Consider the following 25,716-nt stretch of genomic DNA (forward strand, 5'->3'; position numbering starts at 1 on the left):
AAGGAAATTCGTTGGAAGTTGTTCTTGTCAAGCTTTTCAGTGACAATCTGTGAGAGAGAATCAAACGCCATTACAGAACACTGCAAAAAATTCTGTCACTGCAAAGAACACAGCTTCAGCCTCACAAAGGCAAATCTACAAAACTGACGAAAGTGGTATTTGACCACACAGTCACTTCCCAGTGACGATTTTGCATCAACAGGCAAGAGGGATGATTCTGTAACTCCCAATGTCTCTACGCACAAGCATACGATGCAATTTCTACAGTAACTTTTCACCGACCTGTAGAACAGTGGATGCACAGCATAAAACTGGGCCTTTTCCTGAGTGCGTGCAAAAAACTTCCGCCTCCAAAACAGGCCCCGAAATGGCCTCAAATAAAAAAAACAGGGTCGCCTAAGACTAAAGCCCTTTCCCGCAGCATATACTGCCCTCTTGCTTCACCGCGAAGGGTGTCTCAACCTGAGACAATGCACTCTTGCAATTTCCGGCTGTGCTACCTGCAGAGATCTGCTCCCAAAACAGAAAATAAAAGCAACACTGCTCCTCTTAACAGAACACCGCAAGCTTGACTTGCTTTCTTGAGCTCCTTACCACGAACAAGGCTCTGATACCATGTCAAGATTGTGGGAGAGAAGGAAGGAGTCTCACTTGTAGCTTTCTTGCTTGCACAATGGGAGAATACACACACAAGTGGAGGCTGAAAATAGTTTTCCTCTTCTTAGTTGTGTAAGCCAAAAGAACTCTAGTACAAGGAAATAGAAGAACCCTATATATGGGTCTCAAACCAAACTCAACTAACTAAGGTGGCATACTAACTGAGCCACGAACTAGAGTAGATAAGGATAGCTATCATGTAGCTATTATTCATGGGCGGTGTACCAACCGCATCTGCAAACTGACAAGTCAGTGACATAAATGCACAATGGTCACCCTGGCATATCATGAGTGGAGCTCGATATCTCAACAATCCTAACATAGCATTTGCAATGGGAGTTGTGGTATGCTATATAGCTACACCTAGAAAGTGGTATTGGGATACCATGAAGGATATCATGAGGTACCTTAAGGGCACTACAGATATGTGCATATGTTATGGTGGCCAAGATATAGGAATCATGGGCTACACTGACCCTAATTTTTTAGGACATACAAACAATAGGAAGTCCACCTCTGGTTATGTCTTACCTTTGCTGGAGAGGTGCTATTTCTTGGATGTCTAGGATACAAAAATACACAACCCTATCTACTACAGAGGCAAAGTATATTGTAGCCATTGAGGCTTGCAAGGAGGCTCTCTAGTTAGGCCGTTTAGTCGTAGATCTTGGTATTACTGATGTGGTTCCTACACTACATTCAAATTCTATGAGTGCCATTAAGTTGGCTAAAAATCCGTTCTTCCGTGTGGAGACAAAGCACATTGAGGTGCACTATCACTTCATCGAGGAGGTTATAAAGGACAAGGCTATTAAGCTCGTTAATAATGATCTAATGAGAATTTTGCAGATATGCTCACAAAAGTCTCTCAATAAAATATTTTTTCTTTCTTAGGAAGATGATGGATGTGGGATGAGATGCCCATTTCTCATCCTGTTGTACTTTATGTACATTTGTACTTTGTCACTTTTTTCTTGTTCTCTCCTCAATAGGGGCACATTCGCCTTTAAGTGGAAGGTTATTTGGAGTAAAGCGCCTCTACCTAACCACTCGTGTATTCATTACACTAACAATATCTACACACCTATACACCAAGTGGTGGGCAACCATTACTTTCACTTCATTCTTTATTCTTTTAGTAACATTTAAATAAGGGAAGGTTGATCACACATTGTGACTATTGGAGTTTCCACATATGATGTCTCTCTCTTTTGCTCCATCCGCCATAGTTTTTTCTTTGCTCTTACTTCCACTTGTGTGCTTCCATTCAGGCACTACCTTTCAATAATGTATTAGACAGAGAGGAAACTTGAGAATGTTTCATGTGTGAATTTATAAAGAATAGTTGGCCAAGGCACTATTCCCATGAGTGTATCTTCCAAACAAAGATTTTACAAGTAATATTTTAAAGCTTAAGAGAAATTGTTTTCTCAAATGATTCAATTAGAAGTAGTATAACCACAACAAGATTACACTAGGCCAAAGGCAACTATTAGCACAAGCAATAGATAAATCTAATGAATGTAAGAAAAAAAGCAAGCTTCAAAGGGAATGATGCCACCTATTACTTGTAAAATTGAAGAAGCAACTTATTAGTAAGGACTAGATTATCAAGCATGTGTGGAAGTGTCATTGGTAGTATCTCACTGCTATCCTAGTTTCTTATTTAGAACAAGATTACCTTGTTCATGTCCACAACACTACTTGATGGATTCATCAATGTAGAAGAAGAAGAGCAAACTTTGATGAGAAGAAGACACAAGGCCAGCAATCTCTTGTCCATGTAAATGGAGAGGAAATAAACCTTGGGGGTTTAAATGTTGTCCTAGATTGGGATTAATTGTTAATAATGCACCTTTATGGAGAAAGTTTAAAGAGCCTTAGATCGACAGCTACATTTAAGTAATATAGGTCATAAGAATGATTAATAAGTAAACAAGTACGTCTTATCATTTACATTTAAGATCCCCAAAAGGGAAAAACAAAGGGTTGTATAAGAGAGGGGGAAACTCTTAATATGAGGTAAGTTTATAAAGCCTAATCATAAGAGAGTCGAGTATAACTATTACTAATCGATAAGAAGTATGAGAGGAATTCCTTAAGAACATAAGGATTTGAAATGAACCCCCTAACCATAATAAGGTCAAGTGTCCCCATGAGTTGCTTTAAGAAGGGTTTATGATAGGAGTGTCTTAGTGGTGCCAATCTACTATAAACATCACAAGGTAGTAAGGGAAAGCTTAAAAGCTTTAAAGAAAGCTTTAAAAAAGAAGATTAAGAAGAAGATGACAACGAACAGATCACTGCCCCCCCCCCCTTTTTATAATGAAAAATGACGCCATATTTTTTCTCTCTCTCTCCTCCTGAAATTGGAGATGCTGAAATCACAAGACAAAGCCCGAATTCTCATCCTCAATCTCAACAAAAGAATCCAACAATCTCCCCCTCTTCTTAGTTCGAAGAGAGGCTTAGATTGAAGCAAGATCATCTGCGAGCCAACCGAATCAGTCATGGCATCTCTCGCAACCTCTCTGGACATCAAAGATCAAATCGCCAGCATCAGATTGCATCTTGAATGCTTCCAAATTGTTGGATTAGTCCACAAAGAGCTCCTCTTCTTGGCCACAACCCTTCTTCTTTAATTCAACTATAAATATGGAGCATAAGGATCCGTTTGGGGGGCAGCCTGAGCAACAGAGGAGAGGCTCTTCTCAAGAGTACAGAGCAAGAGGGAGTGGGGCAAGAGGAGCGCAAGGACGGAAGTTCTCATCATGAAGACAAGGACGATACTCCGTGGGCTCTTGGAGTCGAATCCCCTATCCCTTCTACCCCCACTTCCTTGTGGAATCAAGACTTTACTCGATTTTTCTAAATTCCTAATGATCGCCATTCTCCATCAATCTAGTTGTGACAACCCCAAGCTCTCTTGCCAAAATCCCCTCTACAATCTCGTGATTAAAGACCATGGCCCCGAAGAAGAAAGTTATGAAGGTCATAGAGGCAGGAGCTCCTAATAACACTGCGGATACAACTATTACAAATGGAATGATGAGTACTAGGATTACAAACGAAGCTATGAATACCATAAATCAAGCACTCGTTTCACAGATCCCCATATACTATATTTTGATATTAAAGGCAATTAGCAAGCCATCATTCTATGAGTTGGCAACAAAAAGCTGCATTCATAAAATAGTATTTTTTTTCTCCTGCACAAAGTCTTTTAAGAAATTCCTAACTGCAAATTCCAAAGGATAAATTGGGTTTGTACGAGATGTACCAAGGAGAAGTACAAGGAAGGTATTATATTCCTAAAAAGACTTAAGAATTTTGATTTGTATTGAATTAACAGAACCTCTGATGGATAAGCACGAATGCTAACTCTCGGTATATAAAAGGTCTTGAGATGAAATTGTTTTAAAAAAATACTTTTCATAATAAAACTAACCAATAATTTTTTTGGGAATTATCACATGCAAGAACCCACGAAACTCCATTGAGAAAAGTCCATCAAGGGAGTTGTTCTCAAAAATAGAATTCTTGTTTAGATTCAATCCGAACTAGATCCCGAGGGAGGGAAATTTCGAGAAGACTATTGGAATGTATTGCCACTTAAGCTAAGTTTTTCCTTGATATTATTATTTTAGGAAAGAAAAGATTTGTTTAAATTTTGTTTATAATGCATTCAAAATAAGATGTTTGTGATTGTAAGTTAGGTACTAATCTTTCTTAAAATCATTAGGCTAAAAGATGGATAATCGGGTACAGACTGCCAATCGAAGCAATATTCCAGTGAGCACAAAATGCCAATTGAGGCAATGTTCTTTGATGGAGCTAGACCTCTCGGATGCCAGTGTGGATAAAACATACTCCAAGAGGTTTTCTTTTTTGTTTTCGCATTAGTGAGTATAGACCAATCATGGCGCGAAAGGTCCTATCGTAGGGAACGCTAGTTGGCAGGATGAGGTGAGGATACCAGGGGGCCCTTGTCATAAACTCCTAAGGCTCTTACAAACTGCCAACTATCCTTTGAATTTCAGATAGTATCCTGGAAGTTTCAATACTAGTTTAGGAACTAAAGTTGGAGAGAATAATACCTTCGAGGTGACATCATTTCTAGGTAGAATAGAAAACATTGTAAAAAGTTATTTTTCTTAAAGAAACTATTGAGAAAGGATTGCTTTACTCTATATTTATGTTGGGAAATAAAGGCATTTAACGAGTTTGTATCAGGAGATAATCAAAGAAGTAGTTTTTATATGTTGAATCTAAGGTGGTAGGTAATTAGGTAATTAAAAATACTCTCAAGGGAGAGTGAGAGGATGGACCCCGATGGATCTAGACCTATGGTTGGGTGGACTCGATGAGCCAAGAGATTTCCTAAAAAGGATTAAAAAATACATTTTTGATAGGCCATTAGAGATCAAAAAGCATGACTTGCATCGCTTTAGGGCCATGGGTAGAAGGAATCGAAGTGCCATACTCCCCTTCACCCCCCATTCTCTTTGAACCAAGCACAATGCAAGTCCATTTCAGTCAAGCAATTCTATAAGGAGTGAAAACTCGAATCGCTGACACTAATCAATTGTTAGTAGTTGATTTGACTCATAATAGGAACCAAAAACTCAAGTCGATCCTCATGGCAATGATCGAAACTCCCACTGTGGGGTAGACTCAAGTGAGCCTAGTTAGCAAACTTCGAGGGTTTTCATCAAATCCCAGACGGCATTTTCTAGGACATCTCTTGATGGGCTACTAAGAATATACCGATGAGGAAGTGGCTCGGGCAGGCACATTACAGTTGGTATCAGATCACACATTGATATAGGATATGATGCAAGTAAATAAAACTAGTTATATTTACAACATAAAATATCTTTCCCTTAAGTTGTGAAAATCTTCTCTTGTTAATATATGTTCTTGATTTTTGGCAAACAGACAAACCTTGGGAATAATTTTTTATTTTCTAAGTTATGTTTATGTTAGCAATGCACTCCTCTAGTTTCAGCTGGAGAAACTAAATGATGCAAATATTAGATCAAATATACAATCCTTTGCCCTTGTATTATGAAAGACGATGGATGTTAAGTGGAGGGTATCGTTACATTGACACAAACCGTCTTGTTTACCTCCAGAACAATTTAAAGAGGCTAAGGTAGATGAAAAACCTTAAGGTTGCCAAGATTTATCTCTTCTATGAGGCCAGAGTGAACTCGAACATGTTCACTGAAGGACAACAAGTCAAATTAAACCAATACATCTATGAGGAGGTTACAAAGGTTATACAAGCTAATCGAGTGATGGTCGTAGGATGCTTCAATTGCCACAACTAGAAGAAAGATGGATTACCTGATCTTCCCCTAAAATAAAGATTTTTGGATATCCATTCCCACAATCCTAATTACTATGTAATGGATGTATCATAATGCCATGCCTAGATTGTGGTAGAAAAACCTTTTCCAAGAATAATATGAGCTCCCGAAGTACTCGAATAATGTATTCCCTTTCTATTGATGTAAAGAATTATTTTTGTCCACCCATTTGTCTCCTTGATAAATCGGGAATAGTGGAAATATATTATCCGTTTGATGAAATTTTTTAGACCCTAGTAGAAAATACTAATAGAGGTGATAAACTCAAAAGAAATTCCTTTCATTTCAAGCCGTGTATATATCTGCCAAGCATTCAAACGACAAAATAATATTTGACTAATTCATAATGGGTATACGATTCTCACCTCTACTATCTGGGATGGCAATATGGGACGGATAGATTCATTGAAGCTAATTATATCATAGATCAAGATTAGGTGAATCCAATGGATGGAGGACTCAAAGGCTCATTAAACTATCCTTCCTTAATATGACCCCATTCTTCATATTAATGACCGACTAGACTGCAAAATCATCACATAAGAAAAAAACCAACTAAGTTCTTCTTGATCAACGGAATTGTTGTTTTAGGGAGTAGCCCTTATCATAAGGATATCTAGACCTTCCCACAAAAATATCAAGTTATGGATATACATGCCTAACTCTCTTTTGAAGTGTAAACCTTGATCATTATTAGAAAGACCAAGTAGTACATAATTTCCTTCCTAAATTAATGAGGTAATTTAAGCAAGTTAATATCTTTTTTGAATATGGTTGGAGAGAAATTTGATCATAAAAATTGCATAATTTTCCCAGAGCATTTAACATATGCACCTACGATGGATGTTTCATAGTGTCCAAATCTTGCAATGGTCTAAATCCGCCCCTAAATACGTGCCTTGAATGAATGAGACCATTAGATTTACAAGATGCATTTATTCGAGAAACTCCAATAGTTCAGGAGATCAAACAAAGACTAAGAAATGCAAAAATTTGGAACAAAAATTGTCAGAATAAGGGCAACTTCCAAGGATATGCAAAAAGAGCCCAAGGGCCACGGACCATAGCTACTAGTAGTTCTTGAAACAATGAGACCCCACAAACTATATGCTAAAAAGAAGAAATGTGCATTCTTCAAAAAGCAAATTGAATATCTAGGATTCATAGTATCAGAGCAGATGGCATTTTAGTGGATCTTGCCAAGGTCCAAGACATACACCCCCAACAACGGTCAAGAAAGTGCGAAGCTTTCTAGGGCTAACATGTTGGTATAGAGTCTTCATTAAAGATTATGCCTCGATTCGCCACGCCTCTCATCGACCTTCTCAAAAAGCAGGTCTCCATTATATGGATGTCTGTTGAAGAATCTAGCTTTGAGAAGCTTAAGCAGAGTTTGGTAACCGCTCCTATCTTAAGGCTACCTAACCTAAGCAAAGAATTCGAAGTCATAACTGACGCAAGCTCTCTTGCTTTGAGTTGCGTGCTTATGCAAGAAGGACATCTAGTAACCTATGCTTCAAGAAAATTAAAGATCCCTGAAAGAAACTATACCACACATGATCTAGAATTACTTATTGTAATTCATGCCTTTAAATTATTGAGACATTACCCTCTTGGTAATAGGTTTTCTCTAGTCACTGATCATCATAAAAGCCTGAAGTGGATATTTACTCAACCAGATCTCAATACGAGACAACGCTCATGGATTGAAACCTTGCAGGAATTTGACTTGGATTCCCTAAGCCATAAATCATTTCTTAATGCTCTAATCCTAGAGGAACCCTCTTGGGTAGGAACTCTTGCTACAATGATTTCAATGCCCAGTAACCCTCTCATTGATGCCAGGAGGCATATTTCACGATGGATTCCGTGAGGTTTTACGGTGGATTCCGTAAACTTTGTTGACCAGGTCTCATACACAAAGTGGATTCTTTTTGTGAGAAGTTGATGGGGACGCCTATCCTTTTCGGGCATTTCATTAGTTTAGTGCGTACATGGGTGATTCCATAGCGGGTGACTCCGCAAAATGCATATTAAATTAATAAACGTTTATGAGTTTAGAGTACGCACTCGTAATAAATTAAGGTTAGGATTTATTTCTAACCAGTTGATTTATTTATGTAGCTGAAGACTGCTAGGCATTCACTTTTGTCGGTTTAATTGTATTATTTTACTAACGATTGTGAATGCTTCAGTTGATGTGTAGAGATAGCAGCAGTGGCGGAGGAAAGCATTGGAGGATAGTGAGTATTCGAGTTATCACTTATATTTTGATGGGCGCATACCTTAGGCATGGCGCCTATATTTTGTCGTGCCTATTTATTGAGGCGTTGGATATTTGTTTATTATTTTATATGCGCATGGGCGCACGATTATGTTATTTGTACTTGGACATTGTATTGGGTATGCCTGACTCTTTGGGCACCGCCCATTAGCTTTATTTCTATTTTGTGCTAAAGCAAACTCAAAAGCCAAAAGCTTGCTATTTTGTAATTTGGGCTATTATTTGAGCTTGAAGATGATTAATACATGCTTTGTGGAGCGCTCACACAAGGCATGGGGGGAGATTTCACCCAATTGGTCTCTTGTTTATGTCGTGCATGCTTTTTACCTTGAGTTTTGTGCAAAAAGTAGAGTTCTTTTGTTCTTGGGGACCTTCCGGCATTCACTACGCGAGCGTACAGCATCCAATCTGCGCACCAGTGGTATCAGAGCGAAGCTGAGATCAAGAGCTTCCAATCGCTACCCATCTTGAGCGAAGGCGGAGCTCCTGGAACGATCGAGCTCTACGGACAATCTCATTGCGAACGGTCGATACGGGTGGATTCCTGGCAGTCAAGAACCTCTGTTTCCATCCTCTGATCGTGAAGGACCGGCCTGCAACAACGGAGAACCACTCCTACATCCTCTTCTTCAAGTCGTCAACAAACAGAGAGATAAGTCTTCAAAATCCACAAGTTTAAATTCTTAAGTAAGCTTGATAAGCTTAATAAGCTTAATTTAAGCATAAAAAGCTTATATTCTTCAATTCGTCAAAAAAACGGCATCAGAGGAGGTCTGCATGAATTTCGCTGCGGCTGAAAAACACCCCCCCCCCTACAATTCGACGAATTTGTTTCACTAAGCTTAAAGCTTAGTCTCTTAAGCTTCCAATCACACAAGCCACATAAGTTCTGCAAGTCTACAAAGTTTACAAATTCTGCAAGTCTTCTAAGTCACTCAAGTTCTGCAAGTTCTGGTACTCTGCAAGTCACATAAGTCTGCAACTCTACAAGTCAGACAAGTCACCTGAAGTCAGAACTGACTTCTGTCCAAAACTCCTAGAAGGACTGTTCCTGCGCAGAAACTCCGAACTGCAAAGTTGTTCTTTGGAAGGTACTGTTTGCATACGCAAGCTTGTTGAACCAGTTTCGGCACACACAAAAGGATAAAACGCAGATTTTTCAAAGAATACAAATCCCGCAATAACCAAAGACGAAGATTGTGAAAGCCACACACAAAAATATATAAGCCTTGTACACCCGATCTTGAGTAACGCTCATCCCGCTAATTGGATTTTGAGAGTGTGAGGTTTTTTGAATTTTTGCAAGATGACGGAACCACATATGGATGATTTAATGGCTGAAGGTGATCTTCCTGAACCTACAATGGAGCAAAAGCTGGGTTTAATTATGATACAGTTGGATGAAGAACGACGAGTTAGGCAAGCATTGCAAGCTCAATTGGCTAATTTACAAAGATCGACTACCGACAAAGAGGAACCACAATCTGAAGATCTTATCCGACGTACCATCGACGCGACTCTCGAAGCTCAATCCATCCGCAAAGAAACAAAGATAAGTAAAAGAAATTTCAAATTCCGTACTTTCAATGGCACCCGAGATGGAAAAACTGTTCTTGCATTCATCAGTCAGTTTGATGATTACTTTCATGAGGAAACATACACAGAAAAATATAAAATCAAGTGTGTCACTAATCATTTAGTGGATAGAGCATCTCTTTGGTGGACAGTGGTCCGTAAGAGTATAGATTGTCCCACTACCTGGGAGAATTTCAAGAAGAAGTTTATGCAGAATTTCCTTCCTCCACAATTCCATGAAAAAACCATAAAGCAATGTGATCTTCTTTAGCAAAGAGATCGTGAGCCTATTCCTCAGTACACCGAACGCTTTTGGAATGCATTACTCCAGTTACGCATGCTTGAAGACGTACCTGAAGTGACTCACAAGCGCAAGTATATGTCTGGATTACTTGGGCATTATTACACTGAAGTCAATATGTTCAAGCCTACAACTCTTGAAGACGCAATTTCTTTAGCTCATGACATTGAAGACAAGCTTCGAGGAAGAGACAAGCGTCCACAGCAATTTCAAACCAATGGTAATTATGGATCTAATCAATTCAATTCAAATTTTAGAAGATTTAATCAAGGTCGTTTTCCTTCATCATCTTTCTGTAAGACTTGGGCAAAACCACCTGCTTTACCATCCAATACCAATCAAAACCCCAAGTCAATTTCACAGCCAAATCCTAATATTCCTAGACTTCCTGCCATTGCAAACAATGTATCTAAAGCCAAACCTATAGTGTGTTATAAATGCCACCAACCTGGACATCTAGCAGCCAATTGCCAATCGAAGAAGCCACCTATCCATATCAACTATCTTGGAGCAATGGAAGATGACGAACATGAAGAAATGCTTGATTTCACGGAAGATGAAGATGACATTACCACTCCTTCGGATACTTTACCAGGTATGCCAACTCCACATTCTTTATTGACAATGAAATGTTTAGTGCATGGAAAAAAAAAGATTATTTTGCATGATGATGGTAGTACTCATGATTTTATTTCTGCAAAGCTAGTGAAAGAATTGAAGTTACAAACTGTTCCTACGCATTATCGCATTAAAGCAGCATTTTTAGGCACAAGGTATAATGGAACATAAGAGATGCATGACTTAGAAATTCAAATTGGTGAATATATTGAAAGAATGAATTTTCTAGTTGTACCATTACAGTCCAGTGATATTATTTTAGGTATGCCTTGGCGTCATCAGCATAACCCTGATATAGATTATTCCACACATTCAATTAATATTCAATTTCAAGAAAAACATATTACATTGTACATTATGCATGCATCTAATACTTTTCCACTGCTTTCTCATACTCAAGCTAAACGTGCATTACGCAAAAGTAGTAAATCTTATCTCATTTGGGTGAATGAACTGCAAGTTAAAGAAAATTATATGCACCCTAGGCATAAAGAATTTCTTGCACACTTTAAAGACTGTTTTGCAGAAGATCTACCACCTCGTTTACCTCCTTCACGTCCAGAAGACCACAAAATAGATTTGATTCCTGGTACACAACCACTTGTAAAGCACCATATAGGCATAACCAGATAGAGCAAAAAGAAATTCAAAATCAAGTTGAGGAATTACTAAATAGAGGATTGATTAGACCTAGTAGTTCTCCATTTGGTGCACCTATTTTGTTGGTAAAGAAGAATAATAATACTTATCGTATGTGCATTGACTATCGAGCTTTAAATAAGATCACTGTAAAGAATAGATATCCAATTCCTAGAGTCGATGACCTTATGGATAAACTGCAAGGTTCTGCCATATTTAGTAAAATAGACCTTAAATCTGGTTATCAACAGATGAGATTAGATAAGTTTGACATATTCAAGACTGCATTTAGGACACAATTTGGTCATTATGAATTTTTAGTGATGCCTTTTGGATTGACTAATGCACCTGCTACATTTAGTAGAATGATGAATCGTATATTTTTTAAATATCAGCATTGTGTTATTGTCTTCTTTGATGATATTTTGGTATTTAGTCAAAATGAGAAAGAACATTATGAACATCTGTCCTTGGTTTTCAAGTTGTTGAAAGATAATCAACTGTATGCTAATCCAGAAAAGAGTGAGTTCTTTAAAACAAAAATTGAATATTTAGGTCATATTGTATCATCAGATGGTATTAAGGTTGACCCTAAGAAAATAGAAGCAATATTGAACTGGCCTATACCTAAAAATGTGCGTGAGTTACATTCTTTCCTAGGTCTTACTAGTTTCTACAGGAAATTTGTGGGTAATTTTTCATTACTTGCTTTGCCTTTGACTAAACTTTTGAAGAAAGGTATTGTTTATCATTGGTCTGATAATCAACAGAAATCCTTTGACTTATTGAAACATGCATTAACCCATGCTCCTATATTACAACTGCCTGATTTTAATAGACCATTCTTTTTAGTAGTTACTAATGCTAGTAGATCTGGAATAGGAGCCGTACTTATGCAAGATAATCATCCCATAGCCTATTCTAGTTGTAAACTGAAACCCTCCGAACTTAAATATTCCACATATGACAAAGAATTATTAGCTGTAGTACAAGCTTTAAGACAATGGAAACACTACTTAATGGGTTCTGAGTTTATGATTAAGACTGATCAACAAAGTATTAGACATTTACTTAGCCAACCCCAAATATCTAACCGACATATCAAATGGGCAGCTTTCATTCAAAGTTTTCATCCGATTATCCAATATCAACCAGGTAAAGAAAATGTAGTGGCCGATGCATTAAGTAGAAGACCCACCATTCACAATATTTCTGTTATATCATTTGATTCTTTAACTCCTATGAAAGATACTTATCATCAAGACATTACTTTTCATGCCGATTGGAATAAGTTAGTTGGAAATAACTGGATTCCTATTGATTCACTGTCTTATAATGATGGATTCATGTTTTATGAAAAAAGATTATGTGTTACAGTTCCCTTCAGATCTTTTGTTTTGAATGAGATTCATTGTCCTCCATATCAAGGACATAGAGGTATCATATCTACTTTACGTACATTAACTGAAGATTTTTATTGGCCACATATGGACACTGATGTATCTAACTTTGTTTCTAAATGTTTGATTTGTCAAAGAGTTAAGAGACATCATGGTAAACAGTATGGATTAATTATGCCTTTATCTATTCCATCAAGACCATGGGAACAGATTTCTATGGATTTTATTATTGGTTTACCTAATACTAAAGCTAACCATGACATGATTTGGACTGTAGTAGACAGGTTTAGTAAACAAGCATATTTTATTCCATGTAAGAAAACTTTAACAGCATCACAGGCAGCACAATTGTTTTTGAAAACTATTTTTACTAACCATAAATTACCAAAAGTTATTATTTCTGATCATGATTCTAGATTTTGTAACAACTTTTGGATTACTTTGTTTGCTAACCTAGGAACAAAAATTGATTTCTCATCTGCATTTCATCTTGAAACTAATGGACAAAGAGAAGCCACTAACAGTACTATTCTAGATCTTTTACGTGCTTACACTATTTCTAAACCACAGACATGGGACACACATTTGCATTTATTACAGTTTGCATATAACAATACACCACACACATCTACAAAGAAAGCATCGTTTGAAGTGATTTATGGTTACAGATTGTCTACACCTGTTGCATCTTTATCAAATAGAATTCAAAGTGCTGATGATATTGCTACTATGCACGCTACTATTTTTGATGAGGTTAAAGACATGATTGCCAAAGCCCAGCAATCATATACCAAACAAGCCAATAAGAAAAGACAAGCAATGAATTTCAAAGTTGATGACTATGTTTGGTTGAGAATAGAAAAATGTAGATTACAAAGTGTAGATAAACACCCAGTTGTGAAATTAACCCCTAGATTCTATGGACCATTTAAGATCATTCACAAAATTAATGACAATGCATTCAAGTTAGAATTACCACCTCACTGGAAAATTCACAACACATTTCACATTAGTTTATTACGACCCTTTAGAGGCCAATTACCTGTACACCCTATTTACGAAAACCCACCTTTGTTAGAGGAAGAGACTGAAATACTTGAACCTGAAGCTATCATAGACACTGACTTTATGATCACTAGAACTAGCCGAAGATATTCTAGATATTTAGTCAAGTTTAAGAACCATCCTGTAGAGGAAGCCCAATGGATGCACGCTAGAGACTTAAATGCTTTCCCCACTCTGTTAGCTCCACATTGAGCTAATAGCAATTGAGGTCAATTGCTATCCCACCCCGAGGGTATGATGCCAGGAGGCATATTTCACGGTGGATTCCGTGCCACGGTGGATTCCATGAGGTTTTACGGTGGATTTCATAAACTTTGTTGGCCGGGGCTCATACAGAAAGTGGATTCTTTGTGCGAGAAGTTGATGGGGACGCCTATCCTTTTTGGGCGTTTCATTAGTTTAGTGCGTACATGGGTGATTCCATAGCGGGTGACTCCTCAAAATGCATATTAAATTAATAAACATTTATGAGTTTAGAGTGCGCACTCGTAATAAATTAAGATTAGGATTGATTTCTAACTAGTTGATTTATTTATGTAGCTGAAGACTGCTAGGTATTCACTTTTGTCGGTTTAATTGTATTATTTTACTAACGATTGTGAATGCTTCAGTTGATGTGTAGAGATAGCAGCAGTGGCAGAGGAAAGCATTGGAGGATAGCGAGTATTCGAGTTATCACTTATATTTTGATGGGCGCATACCTTAGGCATGGCGCCTATATTTTGTCGCGCCTATTTATTGAGGCGTTGGATATTTGTTTATTATTTTGTATGCGCATGGGCGCACGATTATGTTATTTGTACTTGGACATTGTATTGGGTATGCCTGACTCTTTGGGCACCGCCCATTAGCTTTATTTCTATTTTGTGCTAAAGCAAACTCAAAAGCCAAAAGCTTGCTATTTTGTAATTTGGGCTATTATTTGAGCTTGAAGATGATTAATACATGCTTTGTGGAGCACTCACACAAGGCATGGGGGGAGATTGCACCCAATTGGTCTCTTGTTCATGTCGTGCATGCTTTTTATCTTGAGTTTTGTGCAAAAAGTAGAGTTCTTTTGTTCTTGGGGACCTTCCGGCATTCACTACGCGAGCGTATAGCATCCGATATGCGCACCACTCATAGAAATGGCTAAAGAAGAGGCAATGAAGAATCCAAGCTATCAAAGATTGTTAAGGGAGATTTTCTATAAAGGATTCAAATTCAAAACTCAAGTCTAAGTATCAAGATTTTTCCATAAACGAGGAGCTTGCCTATTTTAAGATAAGACTATGTATTCCTACAAGTCACAAACTCAAAAAGAAAATACTCTAGGAAGCTCATGATTCTCCACTTTTGGGTCATCTCGGTTATGCTAAGACTCTTAATACAGTCAGAAGAAGCTTCTATTGGGAAAGACTCAAGGGTGATATACTCAAGTATGTCACCAAATACCTAAACCGCCAACACATTAAGGCCGAACATGTGAAGTTGCTAGGAAAACTCTAGCCACTTAACATCCCTCAAATGAAATGGGAGTATATCAGCACAGACTTCATATTTGGATTACCCCTAGTACAAGGAGGATATAACTCCATAATGATAGTCATTGATATACTGACAAAAGTTACACATCATGTTCCTGTAAAAACCAATTACAAGGCTTTCAATATCACCAGTATTTTCATTAAGGAAATTTTTAGATTACATGGATTACCCTAGAGAATCATCAGCAATGCGATTCTCTCTTCACATCAAAATTTTGAAAGAGTTTGTTCGAAGCTCTAAGAACCTAGCTTTGTTTTAGTACTGCCTATCATCCCTAAACCGATGGTCAAACAAAGTGGGTCAACCAAGTTATTGAAGACATACTGAGAGCTTATTGTAATAGGGAGCCCAAATGGTGGATCCAATACCTACCCTTAGCTGAATTTGCCTATAATGCATCATACCATCAAAGTATTCAAATGACTTGTTTTCATGCACTATATGGGCAAGATTGTCTTATACCACTAAATTTTTCCAATCCTACCCTATGGGTAGAAGCATCTGTAAAGACTATAAGGCAAGATATTCAAGCTGCCAAGGATCGATAGAAGGCATATGCTAATTAACGAAGACAAGAATGCATTTTCAAAGAAGGTGACATGGTTTTCATACGAGTTTGCCCAAAGAAAAGTTTCTTATCTTTGGGAAAATTCAAGAAGCTAAGTCCCAAGTATTGTGGACCATATAAGGTGCTAAAGTATCTAGGACCAAATGCCTACAAGCTGCAACTCCCTAATAACTTGAAAGTACCTCATGTATTTCATGTCAGCCTATTGAAAGCATATGTTCCTAACCCAAACCACGTACTTAACGACCAAGAAATTGTGATGCCACAATTTCATTTGAGATGAGGACATCTTGATTCCTCTAAGGGGAAAAGGATGTGATATTCCGACTTAATTTTCAATCTTCTTGACTTCTTGCAATTAGATTTGGAGAATTCTAGACCATTTAATAGAGGAAGTCTCGAATAAAATAATCCGAAATTCATAACCCGACACCTTCCAGGGTTGATAGGATCTGTAGATATCCTCACGAAAGTCACCACATGAACGGAAGTCATGGGCCATAAGTCAAAACTGGCTAAATGCATTCAAAAATTAGGAAGGGAAAGTTTAAAAGGTCTAAGCTTTAAAGAAAAAAATAAGATTAAGAAGAAGATGATGACAAACACATGCTGCCACCCCTCTTTTTTTAACGAAAAAATTGTGCCATCTTTTTTCTCTCTCTCCTCCTAAAATTGGAGATGCTAAAATCATGAGACAAAGCCTGAATTCTCCTCCTCAATCTTAGCAGAAGACTTTAGCAATCTCCCCCTTTTCTCAGTTCGACGAGAGGCTTAGATTGAAGTAAGATCATCCAAGAGCTAGGCGAACCAATCATGGCATCTCTGGCAACCTCTCTAGACCTCAAAGATCAGATCGCCAGCATTAGATTGCATCTTGAAAGCTTTTAGATTGCTAGATTGCCAATATACCCTCTATAAAGAGCACTTCTTCTTGGCCACAACCCTTCTTCTTCAATTTAACTATAAATATGGGGCATTAGGAGCCATTGGGAGGCAATCTGAGCAGGAGAGGAGAGGCTCTTCTCAAGAGTATAGAGCAAGAGGGAGTGGGGCAAGAGGAGCACAAGCATGGAAGTTCTTATCACAAAGATAAGGAGGATACTCCGTAGGCTCTTGGAATCGAATCCCCTATCCCTTCTACCCCTATCCCTTCCCTTCTTGGAATCTAATCCCCTATCCCTTCTACTCCCACTTTCCTATGAAATCAAGACTCTACTTGATTTTTCTAAATTCTTAGTAATCCCCATTCCCCATCAATCCAATTGTGACAACCCCCAAGCTCTCTTGCCAAAATCCCCTCTACAATCTCGTGATTAAAGACCATGGCCCCAAATAAGAAAGTTATGAAGGTCGCAGAGGCAGGAGTTGCCAATAACATTGTGGATATGACCACTGCAAACGAAATGAAGAGTATTGGGATTACAAATGAAGCTGCGAATACCATAAACTAAGAACTTGTCATAGATCCCCAGGTACTATATTTTGATATTAAAGGTAGCTAGTAGGCCATCATTCTATGAGTTGGCAACAAAAAGCTGCATTCGTAAAATAGTATTTTTTTAATCCCTTGCACAAAATCCTTTAAGAAATTCTTAACTACAAATTCCAAAGGATAAATTGGCTTTGTACGAGATGTACCAAGGAGAAGTACAAGGAAGGTACTTTGTTCCTAAAAAGACTTAAGAATTTTGATTTGTATTGAACTAATGGAACCTCTAATGGATAAATACAAATGCTAACTCTCGGTGTATAAAAGGTCTTGAGATGAAATTGTTTTTAAAAAATACTTTTCATAATAAAACTAACCTTTTTTTTTTGGAATTATCACAAGTAATAACCCACAAAACTCCGATGAGAAAAGTCCATCAAGGGAGTTTTTCTCAAAAATAGAATTCTTGTTTAGATTCAATCCGAACTAGATCCCGAGGAAGGAGAATTCCAAGAAGACTATTGGAAGGTATTGCCACTTACGCTAAGTTTTGACTTGATACTATTATTTTAGGAAAGAAAATATTTGTTTAAAGTTTGTGTATAATGCATTCGAAATAAGATGTTTGTGATTGTAAGTTCAGTACTAATCTTTCCTAAAATCATCAGGCTAATAGATGGATAACCGGGTATAGACCATCGACCAAGACAGTATTCTAGTGAGCACAGAACTCTGACTGAGGCAGTGTTCTTTGATGGCACTAGACCTCCCTAAGGCCAACATGGATAAAACCTACTCCAAGGATATTTCTTTTTTGTTTTTGCATTAGTGAGTATAGACCAATCATGGCACGAAAGGTCTTATCGTAGGGAACCCTAGTTGGCAAGACGAGGTGAGGATACAAGGGGGCTCTGATCATAAACTCCTTAGGCTCTTACAAACTGCCAACTACCCTTCAAATTCCAAATAGTATCCTGGAAGTTCCAATACTAGTTTAGGAATTGAACTTGGAGAGAATAGTACCTTCGGGTTGATATCATTTCTAGCTAGAACATAAAACATTGTAAAAGGTTATTTTTCTTAAAGAAAATGTTGAGAAGGGATTGCTTTACTCTGTCTTTGTGTTGTGAAATAAAGGTGTGTAACAAATTTGTATCAAGAGATAATCAAAGAAGCTATTTTTATATGTTGAATCTAAGGTGATATGTATTAGGTAATTAAAAATACTCTCTCAAGGGAAGCGGGAGGATGGACCCCGACGGATCTAGACCTATGGTTGGGTGGACTCGGTGAGCCAAGAGCTTCCCTAAAAAGGACTAAAATTTACATTTTTGATAGGCCATCAGAGATCAGAAAGCCTAACTTGCATTGCTTTAGGGCCATGGGCAGAAGGAATCCAAAATGCCACATTCCCCTTCGTCTCCCATTCTCTTTGGACCTAGCGCAATGCAACTTCATTTTAGTCAAGCAATTCTGTAAGGAGTGGAAACTCGAACCGCTGGCACTAATCAACCATTAGTAGTTGATTTGACTCATAACGGGAACCAAAAACTCAAGCCAATCCTCGTGGGAATGGTCGAAACTTCCACTACGGGGGGTAGACTCAAGCAAGCCTAGTTAGCAAACTCAAAGGGTTTGCATCAAATTTCGAACGACATTTTCTAGGACATCTCTTGATGGGCTACTAAGAACGTGCCAACGAGGAAGCGGCTCAAATGCATGTTACATGATACTACTAGTTGGGAAGAAAGAAGGAGGGATTAGAGACTACAACATGTAAATAACAACTAGCACCCATCAAAATTAGGCTCCATAGAAACAACCAAGGGTGGTTGTCGAAACAAGTTTCAAACTGGGAAAACAGGTTTGAAATTAGAAGAAAGAAGGAGGATTAGAGGCTACAACACATAAATACCAACTACTACCCATCAAAAATGGGCTCCGAAGAAATAAACAAGGGAAGCCATCAAAGTAGGTTTGAACTTGTTGATTAAGAAGAAAGGAGGGATTCCAAGCTACAAGAGGTAAATAGTAGGTACCAAATGCAACACAATGAGAAAACAAAGCTGTCATGATTAATCAAGGAGGGAGTTATCGTACCAGTTAAGAGAGGAATCAAAAGATACTCTACTAGTAATTATGGCCAACAATCTTCCCAGAGCCAAGAGTGCCAAGCATCAATTCAATTCTATGGATTATGTCTTCCATATCCGCACCACGTCCAACACATAGTAATGGTAGATCAAAAGCTACAATAAAACAACATTGGGTGCATCACAAAGAAGACAAATGACATAGGAAATATTTTGCATAGGCCAGTTACCAAGGTTGAAGGGGAAGCTTGAGCATTCACTGAAATGAACTACGGCAAGAAAAGAGAGGGAGAGAAAAAGCAACTAGGTCCTTATAACCATTAGAATAGGGCAAACCCTAGTTTCTTCAATTGGTCAATTAAATTAGGATGCATCTTACAAACTAGAATCCAAGGCTAGGTAATGGCTCTTAGAAATACTACTACTATGATGACTAGTTAGAATTCATTAATGGGATGTTAAAATAGCATCCCATACACTAGTGAAGTACATCTTGTATGAAAAAAAAAATCCATTGTCATAGAAACATTATCTAGATGGACATTTTTAAGTATTATTGTCTATGACTACAAACATTAGGTAGTTTAAGTTAACAATAAAATATGATATGCTCAATTAGTCACAATTCATCTATCTTATATATCAGAGTTTTGCTTGGCCTAAACAATGTACAACTTATTCCTTGTTGTGTGTAAGTATTGATAACTAGTACCAAGGTGCTAGAGAATTTAATGTAAATATAATATTTATAATAGTCAATGTGGATTAGGGGCTTAATGCATACTTATTACAAGGGAGACAATCGATACAAGATATGGATACCAATTAAGGGATTGGAGCCTAATTATGGGTTAGGTATAGAAGAAATGCTAATAAGGAAGCAATTGTATGAGTGATGAAATGTTTTTGAGGTATCATAGCTATTCAAAAGTGAAATTCACCATAAGTGTAGAGTATCACCATCACGAACAAGCATTACATATGATCTTGGGGAACATCAAAGTGTTTGCATGAAAAGTAAGTGGGCTCCCTTGATAAGAGCATCCTCTGGATGGGTGGACTCTATGGGTAGCTTTTGGTTATAAATATGATAGAGTAGAAATTAGATTACAATCATATGACCTTAACCAAAAAATTTAAGCAGAAAGGAGTTGTAGAATATTGGTCTATTTTCCATGAACCAAGTGCAAGTTCATATATTTTCCAAGCTAATACCTCAGCCCAAAGGATACAATGCTTCAAGAACTAGACATTCACTATATGCAAGTGAGATCCATGCCATTGCAAGGTAGTTGAAGGGAACTGATAAGTTTTCTTAGATCCACCAAATAATTCATTGTGCAATTCAAATATGTTTGATCATTCATGTGCTCTTATTGTTGGATATTTTCATCTTTTAGAAACACTAGTATGTTTATGTCCTTTTACTAACAATATGTGAAATAACTATTTAAAGAAACTCAAATTTAAAAATGTTATCATGAAGAACTTAGGTATTTGGCCCTATTGTGATAGGGCCAAATACCTATTATGATAGGATATGACCAAACTTAATAATGATGTGATACAATAGCACTATTTGTGCATTTCACTCTCTTACATTATTTTTGACATCTCTTAGGGTCATTTGTTATGCTTTTATTTGAAAAACTTTCCCGTGGGACTTGAGGAATATTTCACATAGCCCCCCACAAACGCATAGGCCTTATGAGGCCAATAAAGTAAAAGCATAGATAGTACCAAAAATTAGGAGGATCGATTTATTTTCTTCTTTATTTGAAATCTTGTAGTCTTTAAAAATGAAAATGTTTAACCCTTCGCACTAATAAATAAAAAGAAAGAAATGACAAATCCTCATTTCTAGTGGTGATCTTTTGATATCTTTATATGATTCAATTGATCTAGCTAAGAGTCCACATCCATCCCTAAAATAAAATTGTCCTTACAAATAATGCTAAGAGCAATAGTAATCTTAGGTCATTATTTATAATATATAACATTTTTGAATGCGAGTTGATATTGTAAATACCAAAAAGTGGTAAAAGATTTATGTTGTCCTTATAGGATTAATTAACTTCTTTAGAAGTTTAGAACCTATCTTAAAAGTAGCACCCTTTTTTACCAACTTACCCTTGATTCTTCCAACTTTCTAAACAATTTTAACATCAAAATTTTGTAAAACAATTTATGATCTCTTTCTCTTGGTAAAAAGTAGTTCATTTCTATGTGATGAATCTTCCTAATTATTAATGTCCTTAGAATGTTCCATATCATACTAAATTCATCATCAAGTGATCCCTTATCTCTAAGTAATAGTTTCTTCCAACAAGCATAGTCATGAAGACCCCCTTTCTTTATTATCTTCATGATCTTATACCATAGAGCCCTAAACTCTTTGCAGACCTAAAGAACGCGTACATGACCACTACCTTCCCTTTGACAAAGAACATGCAAAGGTGAAACATCTCTATACTTAACAAATCCTCGATAGGTAGCTTCTAGATCATAACCCCCAAAAGTAACACATTAAGGTTAAAAGAGGTGTGGCATTCCAAACATGACTCAAACTCCTCTTGTTGTATGAAATATCTCTCTAGACTCATCTTTCTTTGATGTGCAAAATCCATATGATATTCTACTCTTCAAAGTCACCTCTCTTCTTCAATGTGTTTGTGTTTCCCATTAGCTCACCACTTAATAAAGCCTTTGTTCCTCTCCACTTGAGATGTAGCCCTTACATCCTTAGCATTGCCCACAAGATGACATAAAACTTGAAGAAAAAAATACTATAGTAGTGTCTATCTACTTCATTCACTCATTGCTAGTTGGAGCTATTCCCTGCTTGCAATTGTAGTTTGTCTTATATTAGTGATTGCCCATCTTTGGCATTGATTTCTTACTGTTATAGTTCATTTTCAGCATGTTGTAATTGTAGTCTACTGCACTATTTATGCAATCAATCACCTTCATTTGGTGAGTTTGTGGATAGGTCATTACTTAATCAATACCCCTCATTTTCCAACTTGATTTAACAGTGATCTTAAGGTTGTTTGTAGTAATTATAGCAACCTGCTTTGATAGTTAGTGCACTTGTTTGCCTTCATTATGGCTGGTGGCTCGAGTGATAGTTCTATCTTTAATACTAACAAGATGGATGGCACCAACTACAACTATTGGAAGGCCCAAATCAAGCAAGTTTTAGTGCTGAGAATGCAAGTTAGGCCTTTGAAACATAAGGGTGTCAAGCTCGAATCTATTGATGTAGAGTATTGGGCTGAATTAGATGAGCTATGTAGGTTCACCATCATATTGTTCCTCTCTAAGAAAGTATTCTATAATGTTATCTTTGACGGGCACTCCACATGGGACTTATGGGAAAAGATTTGCAATGTCTATGACCAACAAAGTACTGCTTCTTAGATGTGTTGGTGGTTGAAGCAACTCATGGACCTTCACATGAAGGAAGGCACTTCTATGTCAGCTCACTTTAATGAGTTCCATTCCATTATTAGTCATTTGTCTTTGCAAGGGATTGAATTCAAGGGTACTCTACTCCCCTTGTTCCTCTTAGTTACATTGCCTAAATCATGGGATACATTTCGTACTGCTATGTGTGCCAACATGCCTACTGATGGGGTACAATTACATGATGTAGAGGGTGAACTCTTGACTAAAGAGGTTAATAAAAAGAATATTGATGCTTCCCACACCTCTCATGCTTTGACAATTAGAGGCAATAATGGTAGGGACAATAATGCTCACCGTGGGAGAGACTCTCAATAGTCTCACTCTCAGTCATGTGGATAGTCTCACAATAAATCCCATAGCCCTCAGTCCTCATTGACTTGTTATCACTGTAGGAAAGCAAGACATATTCAATCATAGTGCATATGGGTAGAGTACCTTCCAATGAACAACTTTGCAGTTCAGAGTTTCTGCGCAGGAACAGCCCTTCTAGGAGTTTTGAGCACAAGTCACTTCTGACTCCAGTTGACTTGTCTGACTTGCAGAGTTGCAGACTTATGTGACTTGCAAAGTTGCAGACTTGCAGAACTTAGTCGATTTATGGAACTTGTAGAACTTGATCAGAAAATACTTGCAGAACTTGATTTTGTTGGGTGTGACCTGGAGTTTGTAGTAACTTGATTGATTAGGAAGCTTAAGTAATTAAACTTGAAGCTTAAGGATCAGTAAACGGCAAAATTCGTTGGGGGGGGGGCATTTTTTTCAGCCGTCGCGCAAATTTCGGAGGTCTTTCGATACCTCGCCGACGAATTTTAAAGCTTTTAAAGCTTCTTAAAGCTTTTAAGCTTCACTACTAAGCTTTTGAAAAGAATTAGATATGGAAATTATGAAGCTTATCTCTGGTTGTCCACGACTTGATGAAGGAGATGAAGGAGTGGTCCTCCGCCTCTGTAGGCCGGTCCTTCGCGATCTAATGACAGAAACAGGGGTTCTTAATCGCCAGAAGTCTGCATGTATCAACAGTTCGCAACGAGATTGATCGTAGAGCCCGATCATTCCAGGAGCTCCGCCTTCGCACGAGATGGGTAGCGATTGGAAGCTCTTGATCTCAGCTCCGCTCTGATACCACTGGTGCGCAAATCGGACGTTGTATGCTCGCGTAGTGAATGCCTAAAGGTCCCCAAGAACAATGAACTCTACTTTTTGCACAAGTTAAAAGGTAAAAAGCATGAACGACAAGAGCAAGAGACCAATTGGGTGCAATCTCCCCCATGCCTTGTGTGAGCGCTTCACAAAGCATGTATTTTATGTATATTTCATATTCATGCTCAATAATAGCCCAATTTACAAAAATATATCAAGCTTTTAGCTTTTGAGTTTGCTTTTACAAAAATAGGAATAAAGCTAATGGACAGTGCCCAAAGAGTCTGGCACGCCCAATACAATGTCCAAATAGAAATAAAATAATAGTGCGCCCATGCGCATACAAAATAATAATAAATAATCAATGCCTCAATAAATAGGCATGACAAAATATAGGCATGGCGCCTATCAGAATATAATCCATAGATCGAATACTCGCTATCCACCAATGCTTTCCTCCGCCACTGCTGCTATCTCTACACATCAACTGAAGCATTCACAATCGTTAGTAAAATAATACAATTAAACCGACAAAAGTGAATACCTAGCAGTCTTCAGCTACATAAATAAATCAACTGGTTAGAAATAAATCCTAACCTTAATTTATTACGAGTGCGCACTCTAAACTCATAAATGTTTATTAATTTAATATGCATTTTGCGGAATCACCCGCTATGGAATCACCCATGTACACACTAAATTAATGAAACGCCCGAAAAGGACAGGCGTCCCCATCAACTTCTCGCACAAAGAATCCACTTTGTGTATGAGCCCCGGTCATCAAAGTTTAGATAATCCATCGTAAAACCTCACAGAATCCACCGTGGAATATACCTCCTGGCATCACTTCAAGTTGAAACTTTGTCTTGGAATCAAGCAAACCGAAGGGAAATACCTCCTCAATGCTTGTGCAATGGCTCTAATACTAGTTGAAGGGAGTGAGCCTGAAGTGAAAGAACGTGAGTGAAAGCAAGAGCTATGATGGAAGGACACACACACACGCACACACACGCACGCACGCACACACATACACACACACACACACACACACATGCAAGATGTGGAAATTCCACCAATCACAATGTGCGATTGGCCTTCCTCTTATTCAAATGTCACTGAAAGAATAAAGAATGAAGTATAGTGATGGGCACATGTTGAATGTTGAAATGCCTTGTTTTTTGGATGATTTTTGTGGTTTTTGAGAGCTGAATGGTTGATTTTATGAGATGATTGATTGATTTGGAAGTGGTTTGAGAGTGTTTTAGATGATATTGATTGTGTTTTGGAAGATCATGATGTTTGTTGGTGGTTTTGTGATGTTCTGATAGGTTCTGAATGGTTCTATATACCTTCTGTTATGGTCTGTTTTGTTCTGATTGTCTTCTGTAAGGAGGGATGGAGTATTGATTGATGAAGAATGAGATATTGAGAAAGCTTAGTGAATGGTTTGTGAGAGTTTGAAATGGTTTGAGAATAAGTTATGTGGTTTTGATGACCTTCTGTAGGTCTTCTATAGAGCTTCTGCTTCTGTTCTGTTTCTGTTCTGTTCTGTACTGTTTCTGTTCTGGTACTGTTCTGTA

Source organism: Lygodium microphyllum, chromosome 5 (genome assembly GCF_053477565.2).
Source record: "Lygodium microphyllum isolate KBCC chromosome 5, Lygodium_microphyllum_v1.1.10, whole genome shotgun sequence".
In the NCBI taxonomy this organism is placed as follows: Eukaryota; Viridiplantae; Streptophyta; class Polypodiopsida; order Schizaeales; family Lygodiaceae; genus Lygodium; species Lygodium microphyllum.